At 38.7% G+C, this 27,809-nt stretch overlaps 1 protein-coding gene across 3 annotated transcripts in view; it reads left to right on the top strand.

Annotated features, from left to right (window-relative positions):
• The window catches only part of LRRC4C (leucine rich repeat containing 4C), a 1,215,829-nt gene that overhangs the window by 227,835 nt on the left and 960,185 nt on the right, over positions 1 to 27,809 (top strand). For all 3 annotated transcript variants that reach the window (XM_059140139.1, XM_059140132.1, XM_059140125.1), the window contains exon 2: positions 11,708 to 11,894. The gene's annotated coding sequence lies outside the window, so the exon portion shown is untranslated. The remainder of the gene's footprint in view (positions 1 to 11,707; positions 11,895 to 27,809) is intronic.

Here is a 27,809-nt window from a genome sequence, read left to right as displayed (position 1 = left end):
CATCTTTTTCAAAGAAATGGAACAAATAATTCTAAAATTTATATGGAACCAGAAAAGACCTCGAATAGCCAAAGGGATATTGAAAAAGAAAGCCAACGTTGGTGGCATCACAATTCCGGACTTCAAGCTCTATTACAAAGCTGTCATCATCAAGACAGCATGGTACTGGCACAAAAACAGACACATAGATCAATGGAACAGAATAGAGAGCCCAGAAATAGACCCTCAACTCTATGGTCAACTAATCTTCGACAAAGCAGGAAAGAATGTCCAATGGAAAAAAGACAGCCTCTTCAATAAATGGTGCTGGGAAAATTGGACAGCCACATGCAGAAAAATGAAATTGGACCATTTCCTTACACCACACACAAAAATAGACTCAAAATGGATGAAGGACCTCAATGTACGAAAGGAATCCATCAAAATCCTTGAGGAGAACACGGGCAGCAACCTCTTCGACCTCTGCCGCTGCAACATCTTCCTAGGAACAACGCAAAAGGCAAGGGAAGCAAGGGAAAAAATGAACTACTGGGATTTCATCAAGATCAAAAGCTTTTGCACAGCAAAGGAAACAGTTAACAAAATCAAAAGACAACTGACAGAATGGGAGAAGATATTTGCAAACGACATATCAGATAAAGGACTAGTGTCCAGAATCTATAAAGAACTTAGCAAACTCAACACCCAAAGAACAAATAATCCAATCAAGAAATGGGCAGAAGACATGAACAGACATTTCTGCAAAGAAGACATCCAGATGGCCAACAGACACATGAAAAAGTGCTCCATATCACTTGGCATCAGGGAAATACAAATCAAAACCACAATGAGATATCACCTCACACCAGTCAGAATGGCTAAAATCAACAAGTCAGGAAATGACAGATGCTGGCGAGGATGCGGAGAAAGGGGAACCCTCCTACACTGTTGGTGGGAATGCAAGCTGGTGCAGCCACTCTGGAAAACAGCATGGAGGTTCCTCAAAATGTTGAAAATAGAACTGCCCTATGACCCAGCAATTGCACTATTGGGTATTTACCCTAAAGATACAAATGTAGTGATCCAAAGGGACACATGCACCCGAATGTTTATAGCAGCAATGTCCACAATAGCCAAACTATGGAAAGAACCTAGATGTCCATCAACAGATGAATGGATCAAGAAGATGTGGTATATATACACAATGGAATACTATGCAGCCATCAAAAGAAATGAAATCTTGCCATTTGCAACAACATGGATGGAACTAGAGCGTATCATGCTTAGCGAAATAAGTCAAGCAGAGAAAGACAACTATCATATGATCTCCCTGATATGAGGAAGTGGTGATGCAACATGGAGGCTTAAGTGGGTAGAAGAATAAATGAAACAAGATGGGATTGGGAGGGAGACAAACCATAAGTGACTCTTAATCTCACAAAACAAACTGAGGGTTGCCGGGGGGAGGGGGTTGGGGAGAAGGGGGTGGGATTATGGACATTGGGGAGGGTATGTGATTTGGTGAGTGCTGTGAAGTGTGTAAACCTGGTGATTCACAGACCTGGGGATAAAAATATATGTATATAAAAAATATATGTTTATAAAAAATAAAAAAAATAAAAAAAAAAAAAAATCATTTGAACCAACCTTGACAGTAACCCATCTCTTTTACATATGGGTTGCAGGGAAGTTGTTGCTTAAGGTTCCAAGAAACTAATAGTCTGCAACCTTAGACCTTTGAGCACGGACCTGAGTAAATATAGAGACAAGCTAGGCACTAATCAGGGAATACTGTTCCTGCAGAGAACAGCAATTACATTGGTCTCAAGGCAGGGGCATGTTAGGCATGATGGGGGTTTGTAAAGGTTGGAGTCCAACTAAGCAAAAATAACTTTTTTCTTTCAGCCAAAGCCTTTGGGAAAATTTCTTGGGAAAGTCTAAATCATGGAGAAGGAAATAAAATCAAGTCTGTAGCATGTGGCTATAGTTATAACTTCAAATTACGCTGAGATCACAAAATTTATTTTATTGCCTTTTATTGTTTGGTTATTTCTGTAACCAGTTTTCTTTCTCTGTAAATACATTTTTTTCAAGTATTTATTAAAAAGCTACTGTTTGTGAGGCAGTGGATGTTTGCACATTTGTTAATTTCTTGAGGTTAGATAGTCTCTGATCATGCATTCAACTCAAGGGGATTGAATCAAAAGAATAAATGATTCCATCTGAATGCTTAAGACACTCCACTGGGAGGCAGATCATTTATACATGTAACTGCCGTATAAGAAAGAGTTGATATGAATCCTCCTAATAAAGGTGATATCAGTATAGACCCCAGTGATTCCAAAATATTTTTGGAAGAGGAGGAAGGTGAGCTTTTGTATATTCGGTCTCCTTTCTACCATCTTTTTCAATCTGCTAACATAATTTATAATCAGCTTTCCAAGGTACATTGGTTGGTACATAGATGCGTATGTTCTTGTTAAGAAGTAAATTTTGAAGGGTAGGGGGTGAGGCTATGATAACTTTAACACAGAACACTTCAAAATTTATTATTGATTTCACTTACTAAGTTACCATCTATTACCATTTTGCAAAGTATAGAAATAAAATTTGACAAAATTGGTTTTTTTTTCCCTTGTATCTGAAACTTCTGTCAGAATTATATGAATACCTGGTAAATTTAAAAAAGGAAAGTCATGGGGCACCTGGGTGGCTCAGTGGGTTAAAGCCTCTGCTTTTGGCTCAGATCATGAACACAGGGTCCTGGGATCGAGCCCGCATTGGGCTCTCTTCTCAGCGGGGAGCCTGCTTCCTCCTCTCTCTGCCTGCCTCTCTGCCTAGTTGTGATCTCTCTGTCAAATAAATAAATAAAGTCTTAAAAAAAATAAAAAAAGAAAGTCTTTCTGTATTCTGAAATCTGCATAGAGTCACAGAACAAAACCTTTTTTTAGCTTATCATTTATGCATATATATATAATAATACATAGCTATTGATGATAAATTTAAAATACTGAGGTCTCTAAAGAAGAGGTCATATTGTCCTTGTCAGTACTGCAATCCAGAAATAATTGTTAGCATTGTGATATATTTTCTTCTGGCTTTGATCCTTATGTAATGCATTTTACACACCAGTCTCCCATAACTCAAACTGAATGCAGGATTCTGATTCCTAATGTTATTATTCAAATATAGAACACATAACTTTGCATAGTATTTTAGTTTTCAGGACTAAAGTGTTTGAATGGAGGTGATTATTCAGCTGATATTTACTGTTAAGGCTTTTCCAGATTTTTGTGCAATATTATAAATAAGTCTATCTAAGAACCTTTTTTTCCCCCTTAAGGCTGAAATTCCATGACGTCTTTTATATGATTCTTTGATATTTTTCCAAATGAGAAGAATGCCTTTTCACTTGGACATTCTTAACCTTTTGATTCCACTTCCTTACGTTACTTACAGAAATTATTTCTTTAAGTAGGAGTAAAAAGATTTTGAAAATATTTTTTATTTGCTTCAAATATTTAGCACATTTTGAATATGCTCTAGGTATTAGTTAAAGTCTAAAGGAAGAACAGTTAAGAAGTATGATTTTTCTTTTCTTTGGCTTTTATTTCCGGAACTCATTGTCAACAGTCTCTTGTTTTGACAATTGCCCAGGAGATTATATTTGCTTCAGGTTAAATGCAGAGTTGTTGAAATTCAAACACAAGCTCCTGCAATGAAGGCTCTTATAATTGGCAGAAATTGACTTAACTAAACATTAGCCTTGGCAAAATAAATTTGAACTGGCAGCCAATTCACAAAATTGCTAATTGTTCTTACTTGACTGTGTATCTTAGTTGGCATTTGGGCCTTCACTGTGACATACATACATATACTCAATCTCATGTCCTTTTAATATTATTTAAACTTGAGCTCTCTGAATTACCAAAAAGTAATTCACAAGTCAAATATTTCATGTGTTTTAGCTAAAGTATAACTTACACTAACATAGGAAATGAGAAGATCTCAAGTATCTCTCTCTACATATGCACGTGCTATCTTTGTGCATGTGGATACATACATCCACACACACTGTTGATAACAATCTTCTTTATTCCTTATGCACTCATTCAGTCAGCTAATATTTCAGAATGCAGGTGGTGGCCTTGGACATAGGACTTTTGAAATACAGTTCCTATCTTAAAGCAGTGGTTCTCAGCCAGAGATGATTGTGTGTCCCCACCTCCTGGTGACGTTTGACAATACTGGGAAACAGTTTTGGTTGTCATTTCTGATGAGGCGTGGGTTGGACTAATAACTGCTGTTTATAGGTCAGGGAAGCTACCTGATACCCTGCACGGCACAGGACGGCCCACACAACAAACAGTTATCTGGTCTAATACTTCAATATTGCTGAGGTTGAAAGACTCTGTCTTAAAAGATCTCATAATCTCAGAGTAGGAGGCAGGTATGTTATTCTATCAATGGAATTAAGATTGTAAGTACCAAGAATAACTATCCACAGCAGAGGTAAAAAGGGGGATGTTGTCAACTTTCCCTGGAAAAGACTGAAAGGCTTGAGAAAATGATTTTGAACTGAAGGAGGTGAGAGGGGCCAGGTGAGAGGGGCCAAAGTAATTCAGGGGGAGAAATAGCTTGAGCAAAGTCATGGCAATGAAACATTACAAATGCCTTAGTGAAGCTGGAATTCAAAGTAGTGTAATGGAATCCCACGAGGAGTAAGTCTAGACCTGCAGTCAAAGACTCAATGATCAGGATTCAGCTTTGCAAGCTGAAGAGTTTAGATGTTCTCCTATAGGCAAAAGAAATTTACTGGAAAGATCCACAGGATAAAAGTCTGTTGATTAGTTTTGGTTGTTCATTTGTTTTATTTTAATTTTTAAAAAGATTTTATTTTTTATTTGACAGAGAGAGATCACAAGTAGGCAGAGAGGCAGGCAGAGAGAAAGGAGGAAGCAGGCTCCCTGCTGAGCAGAACACCCCATGCGGGGCTTGATCCCAGGACCCTGGGATCATGACCTGAGCCAAAGGTAGAGGCTTTAACCCACTGAGCCACCCAGGTGCCCCTGTTCATTTGTTTTAAATAGAGGAAAAATACCTCTGGAAGCTGAGAGAAAGCTATATGAAAACAAAAATGGTTAGAGGCTTGGATGTCAATTAATTGTAGTGCAAGTTAAAAGTTCTGAGAGGTTGGTCTGTCTCACTAGGAGTGGGGTTGATGGCAGCTGCTGTGTCATGCTGATGCTAAGGAAGAATGAATGGAATGTGTCTCTCCACTGAATGTGGGAGTTGAGCTATCAAATCAGAACTTTTTTTTAAAAGAGTTATTTGTAACACTGGTGTAGACTAGTTTGCTCAAGGAGATCATCAGAAGAGAAGACTGATCCTCTGAAAATGGCAATACTTAATTATCAAGCAGAGAAAGAGAAAAGAACTTTTGCATGCCATAATAAGTGGTCAGAGGTATCATGGGAACAAACAAGGTGGCGTAATGAGGTAGGAAGAACATAAGGATATTGGGTGATTTTGTAAAAATTAAGCGGATGCAGAAGAATTCCCTTTCCACCCCAAGTCAACTAAATCATAAAGGAAGTAGTGCTGAGATACTTAACCAGAGTAAAAAATCAAGAAAGAGGCATATTTAGATTCCAGAGGGAAGACAGAAATTCAAGGTAATAGCAATAATCAGAGGTCCACGTTCTCCCAGAGTTACCAGAACTGGGAAACAAACCTTAAGTGATGTGTCTGGCACTTTAAGACCTTCAGAGTGGAGCCCAGGATGCAGGGTCCATACACAAGGACCCTCAAAAACTTGGAGGCAAGAAGTTATTCTGCTACGTCCTTGAAAGTAGGACTATGAAAATTCTGACCACTAGCCATAGTGAAAATGAGTCATTTGGGGGACACTGGCGATATGAAAGAGCTCTAGGCAAACTCAGAGTTCCAAATGTCTATTGCTCATGCGGTGTAAGAATGGCAAGTTGAGAAACTAACAAAAATCCTAATCTAAACTCCGTGAAGCCAAGGACCAAACAAAGGAGGGCAGACTGGGGGTTGCTGCAAACGGGGGCTCCTGACATAGGGCTGTGTCCGTCTGCGCAGGCTTCCGTAACAAAATGCCACAGCCTCAGCAGCCTAAACCACATTTGTTTTCTAGCACTTCTGGGGTCTGGCAGCCCAGATCAAGGAGTTGGCAGGGCTGGTTTCTTCTAAGGCCTCTCTTCTTGGCTTACAGATGACCAGCTTTTCTCTGTGACCTCACGCGAGGTTTCCACTGCACACTTATTCTTGGTATCTCTTCCTATAAGGACACCAGTTCCATTGGATTAGAGCCCCAACTCTGTGACCCCATTTAACCTTAATTATCTCTTTAAAGACCCCATCTCCAAATACTGTTATATTGTGGGTTTGGGGTTTCAGCATATGGAGGTCGAGGAGACAACGCAGTTCATAAAAACCTCCAGGAAGATGACTTCAGAGCAAAATACTAAAGTCCCCTATGGAAACTCAAAATAGAGACAGAGAATACAACAAGCAGAATTCAGAACCTAGAACTAGAGATAATGGAACTATCTGGAAGAGACATGAAAATGCGTGTGTAAAAGCTTCAATAGAGAAAAAGAAAAAAATAAGCACAGACGTCAGACCCAGAAAAGGACCCCAATCTTAAGCTGCGGAGCATTTGAGCTGCATGATTTGCAGACTGAGAGCAAACACATTGGTAAAGATGTAGATGAGTGTAAATAAGCATTAGTAACTTGGAAATAGAGTTGATTAAATTAGTGAGACATGCGCATAGGTGCAAAGATGAGAAGAAAATAAGATAACACACTATGGAAAACAGACAAGGGAATTTCCAGAAGAGGAGAGTAGAAATGAAAGATGTGATGACTCGGTATTTTCCTTGACTGAAAAAAAAAAAAAGGATACCAATCTTCAGGATGATGGAGCGTCCACACCCTAGACAGGATGATTAAAAACAAATGTACACCTAGATGTATTGCAATGAAACCTCAGAACGAACACAAACAAAAAATCTTGGAGGCAATCAAAGATGAAATATCTATTTCAGTCAAAGGGATGAAGATTAGAATTACAGAAGCTGTTCCACAGTCCTGGGGGGCCAAAAAAATAAAAATAGTAGAAGGATAACCTCAAAGGGTAGATGAAAAGTAATTGTTAAGATAGAATTCTACTCTCAACCAAACTATAATTCAGGAGTGGATTTAAATTAAAAAAAAATGCTTATAAAAATACTGTGAGAATTAAGAACGTAGTCTCACTGAAAAGAAAAAAAACCCACAAGCTATTACAGAATGAAAATCAGTAAGAAGCAATTAAATCCCCTCTACTGATAGTCAGGATGGGATGGTAAGGGAATACTTGCCTAAACATGTAGGTGAATGGAAGCTAACTTGGACTGTAAAAATAATGTGGACCGTTGGATAGACGGATGAGTGGATGATATTATTACTAAGTCCTTGGTCACTTAAGACAAGGTATTTTACAAGGCACAAACAAGACAGTGGGGATAGGTTAGAGGAAGAAGGTTAGTGTGAATCCTATCCGAGAGGAGATTAGACATACTGATTATCAGTAAACTTATGCGTATGTGTTTAAGTTTTATGAGGGAATATCAACAGAAAAGAAAAAGAATATGTAACATCTAGATAAAAGGAGAAGGAGGACTGGAATAAAGAAAACTATGTGAATCGAATAGGATTACAAATGTGGACATAAAGGATACAGATGAACCAGAGGATAATGTTTTTCTCTGGAAGGAAAGAGTAAAATTGGGGAGGATTGCAAAGTAGGCTTCTATTTTTCCTAATGGGGTATATGGGTTCTGGAAAAAAATTAATCCTATCAAGCAAAATAATGTTAGATGACATTTGTTGGTTGTAACTCTCTTGTGCATTTCTTTATTATCGTTTTTTACTTAGTTACCTACTTAACAGGTGTTTTAAAAAAAGGTACATGGGTGTTAGATAAAACTTAATGACTTAATTATATTAAGTTTTTTTTAAAAAAATGTGCATGGGTGTTGGATAAAACTGTTCTTGCCCATGTTACTTACTGTGTAACTTGGGTGAAGTTACTCCATTTCCTTAGGTGTCACTTGCTAAATTTCTAAATGTGTACAAGAATACAATATTCTGTACCTTCCGGGGTTGTTTCCACAATGTAAAGTGTGTGGCACGGTACTTGGAGAAAATACGCATCCAATGAATGGTAACTCGTGGGACTAAAGAGACAATGACAGCATGAAACCAAAGGAGAGGAGAGTTTTTAAATAGAGAAAGGAAGTATTGTCTGTTTCACACCTAAGGTAAATGTCGAAATAACGGATATTGACCATTGGGATGAACTCTTACAAGGTCATTGGTGATGTTTACCTGAGCAGTTTGTGGGGATTAGTAAGAACAGAAGATTGCGGGCGCGCGTTGAAGAGGGGAGAGGAATGGAGAAGAAAAGGCTTGCAGCATATGGTTTAAAACAAGGAAGCAAGGAAAACTCAGGTACTCATTTGTAGAAGCAAGAGAAAAAACAGGTTTAAAAATGGGAGACTGCAAATGTGAATTATTTCACATTTGGTTGTAGAGGAAAATAGGTCAGTGACGAGAGGTAGATAGAGGGTGTGTGTGTGTGTGTGAGTGTGTGAGATAGTGGTAAGGATTTTGGCGTGTTAACAGCCTGAAAGGGGAGATCCAGTGGAAGGGGGCAAGGTGAGAAAAGAGGAGCAAAGGTAGGACACTGATGGGTCAAGGTCTTAGAAGGGGCAGGAGGAGTTGGGATTCATGAACACAGATGGTTTTCCATCTTGGCTTGAAGCAAGAGAGCAGTACCTGTTCCGAGATGAGAAGGGAGTTAGTTGAATGTGAGTGCTACTAATGGTGTTCAAATGTGAGTGCAGAGCATTGAGGGAGTTTAGAATGCTTTCAATTTGTCTGTGAAAGGTATGACACAGCGCCCTCCACTGAGAAAGAATGTATAGTTTTTGTTATTTTGTTGTGCGCTTCTTGCCTATCAAGGGTGAGGACTCAGGCCTCTAAATACTCCATGAGGGCTATTTTGTGTGATGGAAAAATTGGATTCAGGCCCAAGCCTTCTCTCAAGAAGGGTTTTTTGTATGTGAACGATCACTGCTAGAAACTTCAAATCACCACTCATTTCAGAAAGTCACGAAAGTTCCACAGAAGGGATGATGTGTGGAAGTTACTGGCTAATCCTTCTGGGAAATAAACAGGAACCAAGACTCCACATTTTCATGTCCTCTACAAAATCACCTTTCCAAAAATAGACTCATACAAGCTGTAGTCACAGTTGAATGTCATATTTCTATTATTGTGATGACATAAAATCATTAAACCACTGCTAGTAGTAAAAACAGTCATGTCTGGTAATAGAACTGCTCAGAGCCCATTCGAAGGGAATTGCATTTTAAATGACACATGGAGAACAATGTCCTCTGACGGGGAGTGGCTTGGACTCAGGTTTTTACGTCTACAGTGGTTTATTAAATGTTCTCCTCTGCTGTTGCTGTAATACTTAAGCTCTTGGTTCAAAATGGTGGTGTCAAAATTTGAAAGAAGTCTTCAAAAAGTATTTTTATAATATTTAATATTTTTATTTAATATTTTTATAATATTTCCTGTATTTAAAGTAACCGAAAAAATAAAAATGAAGTTTCCAGTATCAAGACTCCACCCCCGCCCCATCCCTTAATCTTTCAAGGCTCTTTGTCTAGACTTCTCTTTGTATCTTCTCTTTACCCCTATCACACAAGCAGAATTAGGACTACTTATTGTAAGTCACCTCAGTTAATGCTTACACAACCCAATGAGAGAGAGATGGCCTTGGGGTAAGGTAAGGAGTACAGCTGACGCTTCAAGATTGAATTCAATCTTCCTGCTATCAACTAGGATTCAAATTCAGGTATGAATTTTTTAAAATAAATGAAATTTAAAAGAGACATTGAATTAAATGTCTCTTTCAAGTTCTTACCTGTTAAAAGGTGGACAAGGAAGTTTTGACTTCTTCAGACATTCAAATATCAATGTCGTTATCCATAAAGCTGTACCGAGAAATACACTTTGTATAAAAGGCCAGAACAGAGTTCTGTCATCCCCCCTAAAACTGGCTCCTGAGGTACATGGTGAGAATGTATAGTTACAGAGCCAGTTAATTACATGTAGGAATAGAAACTGCCTCTTACCTTTCAAAAGTGGATGGTACAGGTGCACTAATCTTACCCAAGAGAGGCATTCTCCTTCTCGTGGGGAGGGAAGTGATCTGAGATTTAGGATTGGCTTCTCTCCAGCCCTTCCAAGAGAGCTGAATGTATCAGTTAAGGAAATGGATGATCTCCCCTTGACATGGCATGTACTTTTCCCCCATAGCCTCTCATTCTATTAATTTTATTAGTTTAATAATACACTTAGAAGTCTCATTCTCTTTTACATGATGAGTTTCTTAAGAATAACAAGTATGGGGGTGCCTGGATGGCTCGGTGGGTTAAGCCTCTGCCTTCGGCTCAGGTCATGATCTCAGGGTCCTGAGATCAAGCCCCGCATCAGACTCTCTGCTCAGCGGGGAGCCTGCTTCCTCCTTCCATTCTCTCTCTCTCTCTCTCTCTCTCTCTCTGCCTGCCTCTCTGCCTACTTGTGATCTCTGTCAAATAAATAAATAAAATATTTTAAAGAATAACAAGTGTGTTGATCAAACCAGGACAAAACACCAGGAAGCCCACATGGTGGGGGTCTGTGCTCTCCAGTTTACCCCTGTACTTTGGGGGCAGTGTACAAGGACCTCGCAAATCCAAACCATTGCACTTCAGGAGGCTTTTGTGAAACTAATTAGGGAAGTAGTAGCTCCTCCCGTGGCATGATTAAGAGCTAGAATCCATCAACTGTGTTAGCACAGTCCTAGATCCAAGTCCTTTTCTGCCAAATTGGACAGCCATAGTTGTGAGAACATAAGCCTCTTCTCTGACAGGATCAGTATGCTGGTGTTTAAGCCTTCGAGTTCCAGCTCTTTGACATATTTGACCATGACCGAATTTGCTACCTCAGCATTTTACCAGAATTGATTGCTTAATTGCTTAAACACTCTGCTCTAGCTGACTTCCATGTGGTCTGCAGGGGGCCAGAGCCTCCTTTGGAGACTGGCATGCGTGGCATAAGTTTTAGACAAGTGAATTCTTCTCAGCGTTTGCCTGATTTGTCCTCTTACTTCACCGTGGTGCTTAGCACGGTGTATCGTAATATGGAACCGCTGAATAAGGAGATGGTGCTTAGATGAGTGAATAAATGAATAATTGTGTAGGAAGGCTGAGCTGTCACTGGGCTCTCTTTCCTTCACACCCCGCCTCTCCATTCTCCTTTTTTGAAAGGTGTCTAGGGACTAAGCAGGTGTCTGCTTTGTGTCTTCTACATGATAAATATCCCTGACCTGGAACTCAGACCTAACTCCGTCATCAAATAATTCTATCATCTTGGCAACAGAGTCACTGATTACAGAATGAGGGCTCTCTATGTCTCTTCTTAAAAGCTCTCAAGTTTATTTTGTAGTTCCTTTTAAGATGTGATACGATCTCCTTATTTGTACTAAAAATCCCCTGGAATTAAATCCTACATTTTAATAATAGCTAGCATTTTTGGATGATCACTGTGTGCGGGTGCGGTGATAAACACTTGACATAGATTATCTCATTTAATCCTTACAGAAACCAAGTGAAGTGTTTACTGTCATTATTCCTATTTGATGAAGAGGATACTGAGGCTCACAGAGAATTAACTTGTCCAAAAGCATCTAATATCGAGTAATCATAAGTGAATGAGCTGAAAGCACACACGGAAGCCGGGACCAGACTTTCATTGAGGGGAAAACTTACAGAGACAGAGCAGTAGCAGGTGAGCGATCTTCTCCATGACGGTTGCCCAGGGAACTGGAACGCCTGACATAAGATGCGGAAGGGGTCCCCGTGTTGAATTGTGGTGCTCATTAGCTGCATGGTGGGGGGAAAAACCAGCCCTTCCCTTAGAATGATTTGGAACTGAGGTCCCAAACTTTGGATACAGTTGTAGCAAAATTGTAGCTTCCAGCCCAAATCTGCTATGTCAGCATTTCTAACTGAGAGTTCACCAGGCAGGGTTAGGAAAATTAATCCTTAGCTTTCACCCAGCCATGAAGTGGTAGAACTTTTATTCAAGAGTTTTCCCAGTCTTAAATAATGTGTGAGAAGAACTTGATATAACTATCTATATGTGTGTTTCAAGCAACATCACCTTTGACAGTGTATACGTTTCCGGCCATATATTTTTGTCTCCTGTTTCTAGAGGACCATGTGAAATATTTATGTAGTATTCACCTATGTCTAGCCCTTATAACTCACCATTCTGGTACTTTACACTCAATTAGAATGTGAAATTTAATTTGGCTGTGAGTCACTTTAAGAGGATATGTTGTTGACCATGAACTTAATAGGCTCGGTCCCTGGAATTCGTGTGAGGATGAATGAGGACAGGAGAGTTTCTTAGAGGAGATGATGAGTCCAGATACAAAGTTTGTGACTTCTGTGCTATGAGTGGGTATGTTTAGGAGATTTTAAACTAGAGTTTAAGGGTTTATATCTGTGTCATTTAGCTTATATAGTTACAGAGTTATTTGTTACATTGAATTTTATTTGCATATGTCTCAGTATCTAATTTCCAGTATTCCTCAGTTTAACTTTATACATTTATAAACTTGATAAATATGAAATGTCTTGAGCTACAAGAAATTGTCAGCAGTTCAATAGTGAAAACATCTTTACTACCAAATAAGAGGTTCATGAAGTCAGGGCTGTGATCTGTTTTGTTAATTGCTGTATATACCCCATACATAGATACTAGTTAGAGCAAAGTTGTCACTCCATGAATATTCTTGGAGTAGGAACGGAATGATGACTCTTTGCTATGAAAATTGATTATTGAATCATCTGCATTTTCTTGGGATACGAAGGTATTGCTTTTAGTTATATATATTAAAAAGGTAGAGGTGAAGGGAAGGATTTTTCATACCAAGACTTCTTTATGTGTGAATATAATGAGATGGGAAGTGATCATCTTTCCTTATTTACCACATCCAAATCATTTGGTTTTCAGGGGGAAGGGTCAATATTACTAAAGTCATTAAAAAAAAAAAAATCTTGTGATTACATGTACTTTCAGATTTACAGAAGTGTGTGGAGGAGCGTGGTTCATGTTTTGGAAAGTTTACTCTTTTCTGGTGGTCATCCATTTTTTGGTCTATATAACCTCCTCCCCTGCACAGAAACAAAACCAAACAGGAACCCTCAACAGGGAGGAACTGAATCTCATAGCTCTACATGTAATCCCAGGTCAGCAGGGTATGGAATGGACAAAGTGAGGGCAGCCATCTGATGTTTTCCCCTGCCAACATTCCCCGTCTAATCTTAGAGGCAGAATATTAAGCCATACTATGTGATGGTTCTGCTGGGCAACAATACTATGGCAAAGAGAAACTCCTTCAGGCAATGAAAAATGTCATGGTTCTAAATCTGGCTACACCTTTACGTCAAAGCACACATATACCCAACTGAGATTCAAGATGTAAAGTTTTCTTAAGTATTAGTTGAAGGCAATTTTCTGTTTTGACTTCTGTAAATTTGCTTTGGTGTTTTTTTTTTCTCTTTTCCTGGCCCTTATCCATTTAACTTTGTTCCCGATGACCCTTTCTCTGACTTTCTTTAGATAATTTGAAAATACTGACTGTAGAGATGCCAGGGGTGAAAGGGATCTTCATCCCCAGTGAACTCCAAATAGCAACTTTCTTTTCTCATTCCCAGAAGAATTTTTGTAATCTTGTTGGAAGCATTTCTTCTCTACTGTAATGTCTACAGAAAAGAATAATGAACAAATCCTCTCATTAACTATATTTTAATGGGCTTTGTTAAAAGCTCACCCCAGTCTCAAAGTGAAAATAAAAACAAAAATCTTGACTTAACAAATGAAATTCAGCAAAACAATATGGCAAAAACAATATGGAAATTTAAACTTTTTAGATCTAGTGGTCTTTTTGTAAAAAATGTTAAAGACCTCTATCCTCATAAAATAGATATCTAGACAAAATCTACAAAAAAAAATTTTAAAGCTACTTTAGAGAGATGTATTTAGGGAAATCTTTTAATGTATCCTATAGAAGTGTGTTCACATCACATTAAAACGCCCACATTGTCTCAGTTTATTGTCAGACTATTGTGGTCAGGGCATGGCTAGACCATGCCATGAAGTGAATGGGTTACACGTGTGAAGAGACTGTAATCCCTTTCTGCTTTCAGACAGCAGGATAAGGTCAAGGGCAACTCAACTTCAGGTTCTTTCTCCTCTTGTTGTTAGTAAGCATGACAGTTTTCCCTAGTAAGCCATCCAACCTTATTTTGTACCCGATCCTTAACATGGGATAGGTTGGACACACTGCTGAAGCATCACTCATGTATTCTTTCAGTGAATGTTTATTGACTACCTCCTATTAATTGTGAATCAGTGAATTAGATATGAGGGGGATAATAATGAAGGTATAAACTCTTTCTGTGGCCTTGAGGAAGTCAAACCTATAAGGAGAGACAGATACCCAGATAAGTCAGCATACTACCATTCACCATATGTGTAAACTTACTGGAACACAGAAGAGAGTCAGCCTAATATTATTTGGAATAAGAAACGGGCTGAAGACACACTCCACCGAAGAAGTAATACCTAACTGAATTCTGCAGGCTAAGTGGAATTTACCAAAAAGAGTATATGTTATCTTACTCTTTTTCCAATAAATAAATAATTAAATTAAATTAATTAATTAAATTAAAATAAATAATTTTCTGTTACAAATTTTTTAATGGTTGCATACTATTCCAGGATGTGGATAGAACACAGTTTAACTGAGCCCTTTTTAGGCTACTTACATTTTTTGGCAACTGTAAACACCACTGATACAAAGACTCTTAGGACTAAATCATAGTATACACCCTTGATTTTCTTAGGATACAGTCCTAGATGTGAAATCACTGGTTCAAAGGAACAACACCTTTTTAAAGCTAAAACTGCATTTTCTCAAGCACGTTATAAAAGTGTGGGGCTTTGAGATCAAACTTATGTTTGAACCATGAGCATTTCTTCTGTTGGTTAGTTGACCTGGCTAACCCTTGCTACTATTACTTTCTTGCTTCAAAAGATGAGGATCATAATACTTAACTTAAGGCACTGTAGTAAAAACTACCGTAGAGGTTAAGAAATGCTTATTAAATCTCCCTTGTATTTTTGACAATGATCATGCTGGTAATAAATTTCAAATGTTCTAAATATTGTAGGTCAGCATCATTAACATATTTCCAGCAAGAAGTGCGCATGGCCAAAAAACTTTGTGGTGTGGTCACACACAATTCATCATTGGGCCCAAACTGCAAAAAAATCTGACTCATTGTCCATTAAATAACTTGAGAATTGCTGGACTGTGCCCAGAAATTCGTTCTGAAAGACAAAAAAGTTCTAGAATTAGATGAAAATACAGAAGCCTGGAATAAAAAATCCTCTTTCTTTTACTCATTTCCTGTGCCACTTAATTTCTTAGACTCTGTTTTATCACTTGGTGGGGGGAAAAAAAAAGCATTAGGTTACATTTTCTTTCTGCTTCAAAGACTTAAATGAGCAATATAAATATAAAAGGTAGATAATAGATATATCTGTAAATTGCTATTCTGATATAACCTCTTATTCTTACTGGTTTTTAAATCTACCATGAATCTTATTTCTTGAAAAAGAGGAGGCAGCAGGCAGAATGTACCCTTCCCTCAAGCCTGTCAGTGGGTTACACATTTCTCATATTATGGGGCATTGACTGGAAGGGTTGGGATTTATTTTTGAACTCCTGTCAGCACTCCATAATTAACATTGCCCAGAAGAGAAATGCTATTTTGCCTCCTGCATCATCAACACAACTGTCAGCAAATAAGGAAGGCATCGTCTTTGCCATTATCACTGCTAATGTATGAAGTAGAAAAGAACAGCTGGATTTTCACACACTGGGCTGTTGGAAGCACTGGCATTTAGTGAAATTTGTTTTCAATTTCTACCTGCTTCTATTTGTGCAAAGAATGTCTTTAAAGGGAAAAACAGCATTTTTTAATCCCAAAACCTATTTTTCACCTCCTAATTTGGGAGTTTACTGATTTCAATTTACTCATCTCCAAGTTGTTTATCTCAGTGTCATTTTTTTCTCCTTGATGTAAAAAAGCAAAGTTAATTTTGATTGCTTACTGGGTAGTTTACTCATCTACCTTTACTACTCTATTTTCTCTGCATCCTGAATGGTCTGTAATGTTTTAATTCTCTCTCTCTGGTCTCCAGGTTTGCTTACATTCATAATGGCAATGAATAGAGATAATCTTTTAGAATGAAAAATTGCAAGGGCTAAATCTTGCTGCAGTAAGATGGCCGTAGTATAGATCAGAACTTTAAAAAGGCAAAAAAAAAAAAAAAAAAAAAAAAATTCTGTAGCCTCCATAGTTACAGTGTGCTAAAATTAAGTAGTCTAAAGTTATTTTGTTTGAGTTTTTTTGGTTTTTGTTTTTTCAATGTCATAATGGGAATGTGAAATAGTACTGCCTTTGTAAAGCTGTTTTATGTTAAAATGCTAAACATAGTTCAATGTTCAATGTTAAAATAGTTGCCATATGATCCAGGAATTCTTAAGAAATTCTTAAAGGTATATACCTAAGACAACTGAACATGTGTCCACCAAAAACTTGAACATGAATGCTCATAGTAATATTATTCGTGATAACCCTAAAATGGAAACAACCCAAATATATATATCAACTGATAATAAATTTAAAAAAAAACACAAAGCCTTGTACTTTGTACAATAGAGAATTATTTGTCACTGGAAAAGAATCAAGTATAGATAGGCGCCTCAACTGTGAACTGTGGACACAGGATGGCAGTAAAATGGTAGACACAGATGGCCATGTATCCTATTACTCCTTTTATCTGGTATGTCCAAAACAGGTAAATCTACAGAAACAAAAAAGTAGATTAGTGGTGGCCATGGCTGGAGGCAAGAGACACTGATAGGTGATTGCTAATGGGATAGGATTTCTTTTCAAAGTGATGGAATGTTCTACAATTAGATATTAATAATTATTGCCCATCTGTGTGATTATACTAAAAACCACTGGATTGTGCACTTTTTTTTTCCCACCTCTAAGGATCTAAAAATAAAAAAGGAAGAGGTAGGTGAATTATGCACTTCAAATGAGCAACTTTTTGTATGGGAATTACATCTCAATAAGGCTTTTATAGAAAAAGTAACACCTTCATTAATTTAAAAAAAAAAAAAAACAGGAACTGGGAGTGGTGGAAATGAAAGCGAAATCATGACTCAACAATTTATCATCATAAGCTTTTCATGTTAAATGTCCTTTGTAACCTGTTTTATTTTCAATAACTTCAGAATATATTTTAACTAAATGAACCACAATTAAATATATATATTTTTCAATTGTAGGTGATTGCCAGCTATTCGCTAGTATAAGATTTTATTTTTTATTTTTATTGAGAACCAAGCAGAGTGTCTGTGGTCCCGGACACATGCCTGGTATAGTGGGTCTTTCTTCTAGGACTTGGACATGTACTCCAGGAAGTAATTTACCACATGGCAGCCTGGTAACCTAGAGCTTCTCCTCCTCTTACCTGGGTCACTGCTGTCACTAAAACTCACAGTAGGAGTAGACACCTATGATGACATGGCCAACACTGACTGAAGATGTCCTTCATATACTCCTTACTTGGAGGAAAGGAGGGAGGTCCCTTTTTTTCTCATCAAAAACAGATTTCAAGGCTTCACTGACCTAAATGCGGCAGGCAGCTAATTCACAAACTAGTAGACCACAAACTGGCAGCCCAGGATAGAGCATGGGACAAGAGGTTAGTGTAAAAGCTTCATGTGTCTTTCTACTAATGCAAGATTTAGTACATTTAAGGATATTTTAATGAGATCAAATCAAATTTATTCCAGAATAAAAAAATGAGAGGAAGAAATGGAGGTCAAAATGTGCTTTCACAGTGCTATATGCACCAGTTAGATCTCCGGGAAGGGAGTTAATGGAAGTTGATGTGTGATTGTTCCAGTTTTAAAAGAATGTAATTCAGTTTATGCCTAGTTTCATTAGGGCTCTTGGGAGAGCACTTGAGTAATTCAAAGAGAAGAGAAATGTGAAAGGTACCGAGCGTATGTATAGAAGTGTGTATTCATCCTATACTTTATTGCTATAACGTGCATGGGTCTGTCAACCCTAACTTATAAAGCCTGGTATGATTTCATGCTATATAACTGAGAGCTAGCAACTTTGCCGCTCAAAGAAGTAATGTGATCATTCCAAATTTGTAGCACTAAACCTTTGTAGTTTGTGACACGTTCACTACGTGGCAGAGAAGATTCAGGGAGTAGACATAAACAGACAGTCCTATGACCTGTTGGTTAGTGATGGATGCTTAAAGTAAATTAAAATGAATAGGCTAACACTTTCTCTGTCAGTTTTCATCTCTTCAGCCTCACAGCTATTTATGAAAGGGAGATACCTGTATGAGGAAAGATCCCAGTTGGGGATTAATGCCCAAATCTCTACATAATTTTACATAATATAAACAAATGTTGTCATAGGACTTGGTATGTTACCAAGCCATTTTATGGAGTATTTAATACATATCCTGTCATAATCCTATGCAAATGTTTTCCCCTATTTTTTTTTTATTTGAGTGTAATTGACACATGATGTTACGTTAGTTTAAGGTGTACAACATAGTGATTGAACAACTCTGTATGTTAGGCAATGCTCACCCCAAGTGTAGTGGCCATCTGTCACCATAAAATGTTATTTACAATGTATAGAAACTGAGTATCAGAGTGATATTAACTTGTCAATAACCAAAGGATAGAAACGAGAATTAGGAAAGGAAGTAAGAAAATCAAGTAACATCTCCGAAGCCCCTATCCTAGCACTATTTGAGAAGATTCTAGAATGTCAACACATTCACTTCTCCAGAAATCATAGGAGGTTGACTTTGTTTTCTCTATTTCATAGAGAAGAAAGCTAAAGTTTCCAGGCTTAAGCCTAGTTCTTAGCAGATTTTTTCAATTCAGTGCAATACATCTGAGAGCTTACATTTTTATTTTAGACCGCACGTTCTAAGCACAGTCATGATCCTGGAAGATATTCAGCTGTAGCATTTGTTGTGAAAATTGTATCCTCACTGTCTGGCAGCCCTTGATTAATTTCTTAATACTGTAGTCACCTTCACATTTTATTTAATCCACAATGCTTTTTTAAAAAGGTTGCAATTCACTCTTTCGTCAAGGCACTGGAAAAAGCCCCAAGATCAAAAGTAATCTTGATTAGAAAACTTTGCTGTGGATAGACTATGCTCTGTCTTCAAATGTTCCAAAACTGTTCAGGGTACAGGACCAGTTATAAGTCTCTTTCACTCTCCCTCCACATATATTGGTCCTATCTTAAAGTATACACAAACACAAAGTAAAGAGTAGTTGGTCTCTGAATAATTGGAAAGATGCAGGGACTCCATAGCATCTAGTAGGGGGTGATAGGGAAGAGCACAGTCTGCCCTTACCCTGCAATGGAGAAAGAAGTAAGGATATTGTAAGACTCATTCTTAGAGTTCCATCTTGTCTTTTCTCAGTAGTGCTCCTTCCCAGTGATGTAGGTTTTGGAATGTTGGTAGGTTTGGTGGCAACCAGAGTCAACAGCCAAGAAAGAATTCCCGAGACATCTTTGGTGCAAAATGATGATCTTATTAAAGCACAGGGACAGGACCTGTGGCAGAAAGAGCTCCTGTACTGGGGTTATGGTGGCAGGGGGTGGGGGGCGGTGGGTAGGGCGGGGAGAGGCTGATTACATACTTGAGAGTTGGGGGTAAGGAAAAAGGGATGTTTTTAAAAAACTTTCCTAAGTTAAAAAGGACCTACAGGGTACTGGAGGTCTTGCCATTGTCAAGTTAAGATTTTTCCCTCCAGTAAAGCATTAACTTTAAGAGAGTTAGGAGTTTTCTTCTGGAAGTTAGTTTATTGATAAGAATGCTTTTTTCCTGTAAATCACTAAGACTTTTGTAAACTGAAGGGGACTTTTCTTGTGGGATAGTGATCTCTAGAAGTTAACCATTTGTTCTTCCTTCCCTTAGCTTTAGGGCAGCCAGAAGCGCCTGAGGAATGTGGTAATATCCCACCTGGGAGAGAGAGAGAGAGAGTGTGTGTGTGTGTGTGTGTGTGTGTCTTGTCCTCAGCTTGCCTCTACTCCCTCCTCACCATCGTTGAACACTATACAAATAAACTGTGAGGCTCTGTTCCTTTCCAATATTTGAAGCTTCTTCCCTCTCTATTCACTCCATTCCTAGCCTGGCCTCCATAAAGGCAAGAGGGATGAATGCCTCTGGCTGCCGGCCCTAGAGCCTTTCTATTCACATTCAGATGCTAGACCCCTTTCCCAGGCCTGCAGCAGTCACTTGTATTAGTCAGCTCAGGCTGCCATAACACAACAGACTAGGCAGCTTAAAGAATAGAAATCTATTTTCTCACAGTTCTGGAGACTGGGAAGTCCAAGTTTAAGATCAAGGTGCCACGGTTGGGTTTTGGTGAGGCCTTTCTCTTTGGCTTGCCAATGGCCACTTTCTTGCTGTGTCCTCACATGATCTCTAACCTGTGTACACACTACTGGTGTTATTTTCTCTTTTTATTTATTTATTTAAAGATTTTATTTATTTATTTATTTGACAGACAGAGATCCCAAGTAGCAGAGAGGCAGGCAGAGAGAAAGAGAGGGGAAAGCAGGTTCCCTGTTGAGCAGAGAGCCCGACGTGGGGCTCGATCCGAGGACCCTGGGATCGTGACATGAGCCGAATGCAGAGGCTTTAACCCACTGAGCCACCCAGGCGCCCCTCTTTTTCTCTTTTTAAAAAGACACCAGTCCTATCAGATGAGGGCCCCACCCTTTTGACCTCTTTTACTTAACCTTAATTATGTCCTTAAAGTGCCTATGTCCAAACCCACTCATATTGAGGGTCAGAGCTTTAATATATGAATTTGGGGGAGACAATTCAGGCTGTACAAGTAGGGTTACATTAATTTGCTCAGAGCAATTATATCCGAAACCCACCCTGAAATCTCTATAATCACCAGAGGGATGGATAGAGGAAATTTAGAGACTGAGGAAGAGCAGTTAAACCAGAATCCTCCAGGCCAGGAAAGGGCATAATCAGTACTTTTTAAAAAAAATCTCCTAGGGTGATTATAAATTTACATGTAGGATTGAAAACCAGAGACTAAGCTGTGTACAGTGTATTGGCCCAATCCACATTGCATGGCATGTTGTGAATCCCACTGGGGAAAAAGAGGGGGAATTAGTGCTGGCATGTTAAGCGTATTACAGTATGGTTAGGCATATATACTCTGTATTTTAATCTATACACCATATTAATTATACTTCAGAAAATATACATTTAATACTATATATCCTATACTATATACTTAGGAATATAATAGATAAATGTCTAGAGTCAGATACCCAGGGTTCTAAATCTGATTAAGGGACCTTAACATTCCTAAGAAAAGTAAGAATGACAATACTGTCCTCCGTTGTTATGAGATTCAATGAGACTATACATGCAAAGTCTCAAGTAATCCCTAATTATTATTAGCGTTAATAATAAGTCAGATGAGGAGGACCTCAGGTGTCTGTTGTTTGTCTTCTCTCTGAAACACTAAGATCCTCAGTTGGAGCAAGAGATTCAGCTGTGTATCCCTGCAAAGCCTAAATTAGCTAAATTTTACATATTAAGGTGGTGAGACCTGGGGCAGTCAAGGGGCCTGTGGAAATGGCAGAGTAATTCTACAGCAAGTGGTTAAGGTCATGGTGGAGATGGGGGATGGGAACTGTGAGCAAAGTTCTAGCTGTTCAGGTTGGTTTTTGAGCTTTGTGGGATACTCCTGGGGCCCTAGCAGAGAATGAAGGCAGCCCATTTTATGTCATTCCTGTTCTGTTGGGATATGAGATTGTTTTGTAATTAATTTTAAGAATCTACAAACCCAACTTGTTGCAAATTCGCAGAAGATATCTAACAAATGTGTTTTGAGTTCAGGCTGCTTATGAGAGACCGTTTTTCCCAAAACACCGAGCAGTTCCGTTTGGCATTTCAATCTGTCTCCTACATTGATATGAGAAAAAGCAGACCTGGTAGAAATGTTGATTCTGAGACTTGAGAGCCATTAAAAGATAAATCTTTTGTTCGCTTTCTTTTAGAGATGTTCTCTTATTCTCATGTGAGGTGTGTGGGAAGCCCTGCCTGTCTAATCTTTAGCATTTTGATGAAATTGCCACAAAAGCTTTTCTGTTTTGTGTAAATCCTTATCTTAATTGCAATTTGAAAAGGGGTTAATGGTGGCTATTTTCCTGGGTATATTTAAAGGATACCACTTGATGTGGAAACACTGGCCAGCAGAGGACAATTATTCTTAAATTGCTTAGTGGTTAAATGCATGGCTACAGAGCTCACCTACCTGGTTTGAAGTTTTGCCTTTGACATTTACTAGTTTAACTTCTCTAAGATGCAAATTGCTTCTCTGCAAAATGAGGGTGCTAACAGTTTGAACTTCACATAATTGTTGGGAAAATCAAGTTTGCCAATGCATGGGAAACTCTTAGAACACTGCTGGTTCAGAGCAAGCATCGCTGAGTGTTAGGGATCCCTGAAGCTTACTTTAAGTTCCTTTGCCAAACCTCCTAAAGAGGTATAAATCCAAAGCCTACGAGAATGGAAACTTGCCTTTGAGCCACACTGATCTGGGTTTGAGTCTTGACTCTTTCACTGAGAAGCTGAGTGATTTTAGGCAGCAGTCACTAGGAGCTTTTGTTAACTCATCCCTGAAAAGGTGAAGACATAGGTCTCCTTTGTATTTTTGGCGTAATAGTTAAATGGGATGAACTTTCATTGCTTATGCTTATGCCAGTTTAACCCATTACTCCCTACCTCTCTCAGGATTGCAGCCATCCATGTAGAAGCTTCCATTCCTACCCATTTACAATGCAATCGCCATGCAGCAGTTTAAATAATTGAAACTATGAAGTAAACCATGGCACGACCCTTTTTCGTTACTTTTTTATATTTTGGCACTCCCGTTTTTAATATGTGGATTTGTTTTCTATTATTTTGATAATAAATGGTCTTACAACCGGGGTCTCTATGGCCCTGGACAATCTATCCATACCTGTATCTCCAAGTTTATCTCAGACACGCCCTTGTTAATATGTTTCAGTCACATTTGCTTTTTTTTTTTTTTTAAATGTTCCTGGAACATATCAAAGTCTTTCCTACCTCACGGCCTTTGTACATGTTCATGTTCCCAAAAAAAAACCTTGGATGTAGGAGGGGCTGGTCCTCTTTTTCAACCACACATCTCTACTCAAAGCTGTCTCCTCAAAAAGTCCTTTTCTTGCCATCTACTCTAAAGTGGGCAGCCCTCCCAGGTGAACCACGTCATATCTCATCTTTTTAGTATATATTGTTGTACTTTACCATTATCTTATTTGCTTACTTGTGGATTTTTTTTTCTCCTCTTCAATACCCATAGGCAAGGATCTTGTCTGAATTGATCATTATATTTCATAGCACCTAGCACATAGTGATTTCAATGAATATTGTTGAAAGGAAGGGAAGAAGAAAGAATGAAAACACATACAATGTGCTCAATGTATTTTTGCACTATTAAAACGTGTTGTACATCTTAAATATATATACTTTTTGTCAATCATGTCACAATAAAGCTGGAAAAGTAAAAAAATATATATATATAAAAAACCAAAAATTACTCAGTGAGTGGAAACATTTTACTGACGATTAGATAATGCCATTCGGCATAGAGTCTTGACTAGGCTTCTGAGGAGGGCAAATAGAATAGCTCTATTAAAACCGTGAGTCTGAGAATGTTCTCTTCCCCGTGAGGAAAGCAGTGGCAGTCTCTAGACTTGTCCTCTAGGTTAATGCTAGGCTTGTTGGAGGTTGTCCTCTGTGTAAGGATTTGGGCTGTTTCTGCTCTAATCCTGCCACACCCGAGATGGTCAGTGTTCACCGCAGGCTATGGTGCCCCGTCAGGCCTGTCTTGGTTTCAGCAGGCTAGCTGGCCAAGATGAAATTGGCCTTATACCTTCCATCATTTCTTCTTTTAGTGAGCAGCAGAAGGCCTCTGTGGATAATCTTCATTCCTTGCAGTCTGCATCATGGCACTTCTATTTCTAGAAGGCCAAGATAATACTTTCTCTCCAAATCTGTTCTTGAAGGCTCTTGTCTCACTGAAATTGCTTTTCCTGTCTCCACCAGCTGGACACTCAAAAACATTATCTCAAGAGGACCTATTTTAGTTTTGCCATCCATCATCTGAAGGGAAAAAAAAAAAATGTGAAGACTTATTCTGATCTAACAATTGTGTGTTGCTGCCTCAAAGAGAAAGAGATTGAGGGAGAGAAAAGGAAAAAAAAATGGTGAAATGCCTCCTCCTTCTCATAAATATCACCTGTCAGTAACTTCTCTAGAAGACATTCGCCACAGCCTGTAGGCTGTGAAGTGAAATGCACAGAGATCTATTCCCAGCACTTCTGGTCCTTACCCACAATTTGGATTATTTTCCTTACTCCAGGCTCCATTGTAAGAGCTTTCCATATATTATAAAGAAACTGAGGCACCGAGAGATCAATCGTGGTGTCTGACGTGACTCATGAAGTTGTAGAGCTGACATTTAAACTACTAATCCAGCTTCAGAGGACTTACATTTAACCACTACAATCTGTTCCCTCCATGGCAGTAGCTTGGTTGTCTGTGTTTCTGAGTCTGCGTCTGTGGGAATACAGGGACTCTCACACATATCAAGATAAAGTTTGCAGTTTCATTTAAAATATATTAATCATATAAAACCAATAGCTTCAGGGGGGAAAAAATGCTTCCTGTTTGCTTTCAAGCGGAATTTCAGTCTTCTAATTCTAATGCTATATCTATGGCTGCCCATAGTGTTGGAATCCTGGTTACCAAAGAAACCATCTTTTCCTTAGCATCATAGATGAGGTTTGCAAAAATAAAGGGCTTATTTCAAAACCATTTAGATTTTTATTATGGGGTTTTCAAGTATGTGTGATGGTCTGAATGAAAGCCATAGAGAGTAAGGCATCCATTCTGTCTGTCCGAGTGTCTGTCTGAGCTGCATCAAGGAGGCAGGAGCGACAGAAGAGGAAGGAGTGGATGGGGGCTGAGTTTAAGGACCACCTCCCCGCCCCACCCCCAACCCCACCCCCGTCCCCACCCCACCCCATCCCCCACCCCAAAGAAATCAGGCCTTCCATGGTGAGCACAGCCCAAGAAGCTGTTAAAAGAGATCAGTGTTCAAAGCAAGAGTTTCCAGTGACTTAGGATCAAAGTATTATAACTTCATATTCCTTTAATGCATTATCAACTATGTGTGCATATGTTTACAGAAGTCTCTGAGAGACTTCATTTATTGTTAAGCAGTTGTTTGGGAGAGAAACTGTTGTTATACTACAAAGTTTCCATTTCCAACTCCCAAGCATTTAAAGAGTACAAAAAAAGTGTACTGGAGACAAAAGCATCTCTCAGCACTGTTATTTACAAGCAGAAAGACATTAAATCACTAAGCCTCAGTTGTCAAAGATCTAAAATGGGGGGAAAACCCAGCTCTATTTGAAGGCTCCTTTGAGGATTTAAAAGAAAAAAAAATGTGAAATGGTTTTAGTGCCATGTCTGATACATAGAAGGCACTCAGTAAATTATGGTTAATAAAATGAAATCCTTGCATAGAAATTACAAAAATCTTTAGTTTCAGGCTCATAGTTAACTTGAGAGGGTGCAGCAGAATTAACTCCCTAATACCTGAGAAGCCAGTGCTAAGTCTATGTGGATGGTCGATACAAAGATGGTGGGGAAACTGAATCATCCCCTGCAGTTGTCCTCAGTGTCGCTGTATGCATCACACAGAAAAAGTTGAGTCAGTGTTAGCAGATGGCCAGTTTGGGCAAGCCCAGTTCACCTCTAAACTTAGCATTGGAGGTCTTCTCATCAGTTCGTTAGTGATGACGCAATCAGATTAGTTAAGAGGGTAGACAGGGATTGAAGCATCAGGCTCTGTCCGTTCAGAGAAGAGTTGGAGAAACCAAGAGGACATCGACAAATTCTAGGGGTAGCCCAAGATGATAGGCAGCCACTGATGGAGCAGGGAGGCTTCTAAAAGGCAGAGTACCAAAGCTACTTTCCCCTCACTTTGGCCAAAAACTATGCTACATTTGCTGGTGTGTGTGTGTGTGTGTGTGTGTGTGTGTGTTGCAACCAAAAACATCTCCAGTGCTTGAAGAAACTCAGTTTAGAATTAAAAAAAAAAAAAAAAGAAAGAAAAAAAAGAAAAGAAACCCCAAATGAAAAACAAATGCCCATATGCAAACAAAACCAATATGCCTCCTATAATCACTTTGGAATAATTAACATTTTTTAAAGAAAATTTGTCCGTGCTAAAATCTTTCAAAGGAAACCAATGCATCATCTCCTTCTGAGATATTTATCTATTTTTAAAGTAGAAAAATTATTAGAATACCAGGGACAGGGCTTCAGTTCTTTGAATCTGTAAGTAGGCCAAGGTTTGTGGAGGTGGGAAAGACTCATAGTTTCTCAAGAAGAGGTAATTCATACATCAGGGGAAAAAAAAAAAAAAAGATTGGATGCCATCTTCAAAATGATGCTTGAACATTTTCTTCTAAAGAATTTTTTCTAATTAATCTTTTTCCAGTGAAATAAATAAGTTTTCCTCCCACATAAGTGAAGTTAGACCCCCCAGGAACAAAGGTTTTGAATACCACAGAGACTGGGTATTTCTGTCAGGCCCTGAAGGGGTAAACCCGGAGCCGCCACTAGATGTCACGTTGAGATTGCTTTTGGGAACAGAAGCTCCCTAACTGGCTCCAAACAAGAGGCACCTTCTTGGTTAATTTCAGCTACTGTTCAGTTTCTTTAAATAGAGACTTTTACTCTACACATGTCAAATCTTTGGAATCTTTTGCTTTGTCTTACAGGTATTTACAACCATTTAAACTTTTCACCCCACCACGCAGGCCTAGCGGGAGGTAGATTTTAAAATAGGGAAGGTTTGATTTAATGGGGCTGGGTTGTAGAAAGGGAGAGAGGGCTTTTTAGTCTTGTCTCCCCCATAATCTCCTCCATTTCCCCCATCCTAGGACACCTGAAATTAACATACAAATTGAGAGATAACCTTACTCTTACTATAAAAACTGCAGCAGGGATGCAACTGATTGCCACCCTAAATAAATCCCATATAGGGAAATTCTGGACTTCCCACTGGTTTTCATTATCACATCTCCTCATCCTCAACCCCCCACCCCCTCTTTTGTGCACCCTCTACTCAGCTGAAGTCTCCAGCATTCTTCTTCCTGAGTCATTTGGTTAACTTAGGAAGGAATTTACAAATACAAGTGTACAAATTAGAGTGTTAATCATGCAACAATTTGCTAATTCCAGAAATAATGTGTTTTAAAAGAAGATAACTTAGGAGGACAGCATTGTGACCACAGAGAATGGAAATTCAGCGCAATTAAGCTAGGTAATGGTGGAGGAAAGAGGATTGTTTGGAGCCCAAGGGATGGCGATCGCCCTCTGTTCTGGAAATCTTTCATATCTACCTATTCTGATGCAGGTAAA

Source organism: Mustela lutreola, chromosome 1 (genome assembly GCF_030435805.1).
Source record: "Mustela lutreola isolate mMusLut2 chromosome 1, mMusLut2.pri, whole genome shotgun sequence".
In the NCBI taxonomy this organism is placed as follows: domain Eukaryota; kingdom Metazoa; phylum Chordata; class Mammalia; order Carnivora; family Mustelidae; genus Mustela; species Mustela lutreola.
This window is presented reverse-complemented; position numbering and strand designations above follow the sequence as displayed.